Here is a 6,293-nt window from a genome sequence, read left to right as displayed (position 1 = left end):
TGCCTACCACCATGACTGGCTAATTTTTGCATTTTTTAGCGAAGACAGGGTTTCAGTTTCACCATCTTGGCCAGGCTGGTCTTGAACTGCTGACTTCAGGTAATCTGCCCACCTCAGCCTCCCAAAGTGCTGGGATTACAGGTATAAACTACCACACCTGATGCAGAGGTTGTTCTTTTTTTTTTTTTGAGATGGAGTCTGGCTTTGTTGCCCAGGCTGGAGTGCAGTGGTGTGATCTCGGCTCACTACAACCTCTGCCTCCTGGGTTCAAGCGATTCTCCTACCTCAGCCTCCCAAGTAGCTGGGATTACAGGTATGTGCTACCACGCTCAGCTAACTTATATATATATATATATATATATATATATATATATATATATATATATATATATATATATTTTTTTTTTTTTGCTCCCATCTACCTTTGCAGAAGTATTTTTTTTTTTAATTAAAAAAAAAGAAAAGAGACAAGGTTTCACCATGTTGGTCAGGCTGATCTTGAACTCCTGAACTCGTGATCCAGCCACCTGGGCCTCCCAAAGTGCTGGGATTAGAGGCATGAGCCACTGCACCTGGCCTGATTTTTTAATTTTTAGTAGAGATGGGATTTCAACATGTTGGTCAGGCTGGTCTCGAACTCTTGACTTCATGATCTGCCCACCTTGGCCTCCCAAAGTGTTAGGATTACAGGCGTGAGCCACTGCGCCTGGCCCAGGATTTGTTCTTGATCTCAGGGAATTTGTGATCCTATTGGGATAAGGACACACCTACACAATCAAAGCGTAATAGTTGGAAGAATCTATTTATAGAGCTCTGGACATTTGTCTATTAATTTATTCACTCACTCAATAAGCATCTGATGAGGCCGGGCACGGTGGCTCACGCCTATAATCCCAGCACTTTGGGAGGTGGAGGCGGGTGGATCATGAGGTCAAGAGATCGAGACCATCCTGGTCAACAAGGTGAAACCCCATCTCTACTAAAAAAAATACAAAAATTAGCTGGGCATGATGGTGCATGCCTGTAGTCCCAGCTACTCAGGAGGCTGAGGCAGGAGAATTGCCTGAACCCAGAAGGCGGAGGTTGTGGTGAGCCAAGATCGTGCCATTGCACTCCAGTCTGGGTAACAACAGCGAAACTCCGTCTCAAAAAAATAAATAAATAAGCATCTGATGAGTGCCGATTCTGAAGACACTATTTTGTGTGCAAGAGATTCCGAAGTAAAAGGACTCTCAGATCCTATTTTCAAACCTTTAACACCAAAGCAGGGATAAGGGCAGTGCAGTATGACAAGTGATACATAATGATTATGATAATTTTTTTTTTTTTTTTTGAGACAGAATCTCGCTCTGTCACCCAGGCTGGAGTATAGTGGCATCATCTTGGCTCACTGCAACTTCTGTCTCCTAGGTTCAAGCAATTCTCCTGCCTCAGCCTCCCAAGTAGCTGGGATTACAGGCTCATGCCACCACAGCAGGCTAATTTTTTGTGTTTTTAGTGGAGATGGGGTTTCATCATGTTGGCCAGACTGGTCTCAAACTCCTGACCTCAGGGTGATTCACCCACCTCGGTCTCCCCAAAGTGCTGGGATTGCAGGTATGAGCTGCTGCAGCTGGCCCTAATTATGATAATCCTCATTTATGGAGTCCCTACTGTGTGCCAAGTACTACTGTGCACTAACTGTGTGCAAATACATGCATTAATTCATTTAATCCTCCAGCAACGTTTGAGTTTGTTAGTTGTTAGTCACAAGCTATTATGTGACTTTGGGCTTAACCTCACTGGGCCTCACTATCCATATCTGTAACATGAAAAACCATGGCACCCACCTTGTGAGGAGTGAGATAATCCATGTAAAAGCACTGTGGCTGGCACACAGTAAAAACTCAAAAAAGTCAACAATTACGTGTTTTTTTGGTAGAGAATTTGGACATTACAGACAATTCTAAAGAAAAAGCAAACTCATTAAAATCCCACTCTCAAATGTCCTGACCATTCCCTGCATATCTGTGACCTTGAGAATCTATGGGTATGTGTAATGTTCATAAGTGGGGTCACACCCTGGAAAGCAAAGTGCAAGTCACAGACATCATTCAGCACCTATGAGTAGAGTTGAGCTGTAGCAGCATTCTATTTATCAGCTGCATGACATGAACTTATATGAATGCATATTCATACATGCACAGTTTATTTAATCAGTTCTGTGTTGATAGATATTTGGTTGTCTTCCCATTCTTTTCTGAGCCAAGTTTAAGGCAGTGAGGGAGGTGACTGTGGGTGGGATGTACACAAAGCTGCCAGAGTGGTGGGTGGAATCAGTCTCTCTATATACATTCTTGTATCCCTATGGCCTACCCAGCCCCAGGAAATGCTCAGTCAGGCTACCTCCCTGAAAACTCCAGTGGGACACCAATTTGGCCTTCCTTCTTCCTTTTTCCCCTCCCAGGAAGATCTCTGAGCAGTCAAGGCCTCTCTATTTGACCTGGCTCCATTAACCTGGGGCTGGGGGTGTGAATGGTATAGTCATTTCTTGCTAAGTACTTGAATTAGACTAATAGGTCATGTATGCTTTTCTCTGAAGAAGGTCCAAATTTCTGGTAAACAACCAGACCACTCTCCCAGCCGAGGTCCCAGAGCCAAGATTCTGGCTTGGTGTGCAGTGGCTGGGCTGAAACTTTTAATGGTGTCATGGCTGTCTGGGATGGTTAATGTCAGACTAGCTTCTGGGCAACACGGTGGTTAGGGCTTTTGGCAGTAGTGGTAAATGGAGAGGGCTAAATTACAGGTTCCTCCATGATTGGGATGCAGCAGATTATCTCCTAATCAACTATCTCCCAATTCACCCATTCATTCATTCATTCAACAAACTTTTAACAAGCACTTGCCCTGTCCCAGGTCTTGAGTGTTTTTATAGGAGATAATATCTGGGCCGGTGCAGTGGCTCACGCCTGTAATCCCAACACTTTGGGAGGCTGAGGCGGGTGGATCAGCTGAAGTCTGGAGTTTGAGACCAACCTGGTCACCACGGTGAAACTCTGTCTATTGAAAATACAAAAATTAGCTGGGCATGGTGGTGGATGCCTGTAATCCCAGCTATTCAGGAGGCTGAGGCAGGAGAATCACTTGAAGCTGGGAGGCAGAGGTTGCAGTGAGCTGAGATCACCCCATTACACTCCAGCCTGGGCAACAGAGTAAGACTCTGTCTCAAAAAAAAAAAAAAAAATGAAAGAAAAGGAAAAAGAAAACTATCTGTCCCTGTATAGTCATGAGCCATGATTTTAATGAAGAAGCAGCCCAGACTGGCAACTGGTCCGTAAGTTGGGCTGTTGGGATTCTTCAGTTAACCTGGTTGATTATAACACTCAGCTCTTTGACCTCGGGAAATGTTGTTCACATTTCTAAGCCACTGTTTCCTCATCTACAGTGGGGATGCCAATAGAATACATAACAAGTTGCAGTGTGTTTTGCTTTGTTTTTAGTAAAGCAAATTAATTTCAGCCAAAAGACTAATTGGCAATATCAAATAATGCTTATATCAATTGTAATAGCTTTGGGTGGCAATTTTTTGGCTTCCTATTTCTATAAAAACTTGTAAGCATGAGGCATTTATGCTTATTTTGATCTCCATGTATATTTAATTAATTTAGGTAGTAGTAAAAATATTTTAAAACTAACTCAGGGTTTTTTTTTTGAGACGTAGTTTCGCTCTGTCACCCAGGCTGGAGTGCAGTGGCATGATCTCAGCTCACTGCAACCTCTGCCTGCCGGATTACAGCAATTCTCTTGCCTCAGCCTTCCAAGTAGCTGGGACTTCAGGTATGTACCACCATGCCCAGGGAATTTTTTTATTTTTAGTAGGGATGGGTTTTACCATATTGGCCAGGCTGGTCTTGAACTCCTGGCCTCATGATCCACCTTTCTTGGCCTCCTAAAGTGCTGGGATTACAGACATAAGCCACTGCACCCAGCCTTCTTTTTTGGGGGGTGGAGACAGAGTCTCACTTTGTCGCCCAGGCTGGAGTGCGGTGGCATGATCTCAGCTCACTGCAACATCACCTCACAGGTTCAAGTGATTCTCCTGCCTCCCAAATAGCTGGGATTACAGGAATATGCCACAATGTCTGCTTGATTTTTTTTGGTGTATTTTTAGTAGAGAAAGGGTTTCACCACGTTGGCCAGGCTGGTCTCGAACTCCTGACCTCAGGTGATTCACCCACCTCAACCTCCCAAAATGCTGGGATTACAGGCATGAGCCACCTTGCCCAGCCAGGTTGTTTTGAAGACTGGAAATTATCACGACACTCAGCACGGTGCCTGATACAGGATGGACACTCAGTAAGTAGCAGCTATCATTATTATATACATCTGAGAGGGGACCTGTAGGTACCATGTATTCTGTTCTCCGCCCTGGAACAGTGGTGAGGTGATGGGGCTAATTTCCTCTCCAATTGTGGGCTCAAGTTTTGGTAAGGCTGCCCCTGGGAGACTTGGTATTCAAGGTCTGAACTCCAGGCTGGAAGCTATACAGCTCTGAGTCTATTGCATAAGCCCTGAGGGACCTTGTACAAGTCATGAAGGCAGAGAAAGTTGGCATCTTAGTCAATGGCCTTTTGACTGCCAGGAACAGCAACACTGAAATTACTTAGTAAACGGGGAGTATCGTGCAACCCAATTCCAAGAAGTTCAGCCAGGCTTTGAGGAAACTGGAAATGGTGAGTTGGGAACCATCTCTTGAAGCCCTAGACATCTTGAACCATCTACTACCTTCTCTCTGCAGACCTACTTCCTCTGAATGGCTAGGTCCAGTGGCTGCAGCTACCTGATCTCTCATCTCCATGCCAATTCCAAATTCACAGAGAGAGGAAATCAGATTATCTGGGCTCGGGTTCTAGATTGGCTTTTCTGGGCCAAGGTCCCATCCCAGGCCTATTAGCTGGGTAAAGAAAGCCTAGCGACACTTATTACTAAAGTAATTACAGGATCCTGATCCCAGACTTATCAGTAGAGGGCAGCTCTCAGAGGAGGCAGTGCCGCTCCATAGCACACCCCAAAACATGGACTCTTGTTAGGGAATTTAGGTGGATCTTAACAATCACCAGAGCTCTGGCTTTGCTGCCTCAGTGGCTTCCTCCCAGGCCTGGGAGTGTCTTCTCTTCATTTCCTTCTTGGATACCCTGAGGGGCAGAATGTAGGAACCGAACCTGGGTGATGTGCCATGACTTCTCTGGGTCTGAGGACCACCCTGGGAGCTAGAGCTGAGTGGAGGTTCTTTATGGCTACAGAAAAGACCTTGCTACTGCAGGGCCTACTAGATTTTTGGTCCTGGCAGTCGAAGAGTAAGACAAGTCAAGGGAATCAAAATATGCTACCGCAAAATATGTAATTTTGGCATAGGAAACATTTTGAGCTGAAAGCAATGGAGGTTCAACAGGAGCAGGAAGAGATCTCTCTCCTCTTATCTGCCTGAAAGCAGGGCATAAATTTTCCTTTGAAAAAGGCATTCTCCCTATACCAGAGTAAGAAAAGTGACTCTTTTTTTTTTTTTTTTGAGACGGAGTTTCGCTGTTGTTACCCAGACTGGAGTGCAATGGCATGATCTCGGCTCACCGCAACCTCTGCCTCCTGGGTTCAAGCAATTCTCCTGCCTCAGCCTTCCGAGTAGCTGGGACTGCAGGTGCGCACCACCATGCCCAGCTAATTTTTTTGTATTTTTAGTAGAGACAGGGTTTCACCTTGTTGACCAGGATGATCTCGATCTCTTGACCTTGTGATCCACCCACCTCGGCCTCCCAAAGAAAAGTGACTCTTATCACCAAAAATGGGAATTCAGCCAGATGTGGTGGCTCACGCCTGTAATCCCAGCACTTTGGGAGGCCAAGGAGGGATCACTTGAGGTCAGGAGTTTGAGTCCTGCCTGGCCAACATGGTGAAAACCCATCTCTACTAAAAATACAAAAATTACCCGGGTATGGTGGCTCATGCCTGTAGTCCCAACTACTCAGGAGGCTGAGGCAGGAGAATGGCTTGAACCTGGGAGACAAAGGTTGCAGTGAGCCGAGATCACTTCACTGCACTCCAGCCTGGGTGACAGAGCAAGGCTGCATCTCAAAATAAATAAATAGATAAATAAATAACAGGGAAATTGACACCAAGATGAGTTTGCATAAACAGACCTTACTAAAATATTACTTAACTTCCATTTGTTCCCCCATGTATTTCCTAGTCAATTCCCGACACTTCATTGTCCCTTGGAGCCCAAATCATCTTTCTTTAGCTAAAAGGGCATATGAGCC

Source organism: Callithrix jacchus, chromosome 2 (genome assembly GCF_049354715.1).
Source record: "Callithrix jacchus isolate 240 chromosome 2, calJac240_pri, whole genome shotgun sequence".
NCBI classification, from domain to species: domain Eukaryota; kingdom Metazoa; phylum Chordata; class Mammalia; order Primates; family Cebidae; genus Callithrix; species Callithrix jacchus.
The sequence above is the reverse complement of the archived record's forward strand: the minus strand, read 5'-3'. Positions refer to the sequence as shown.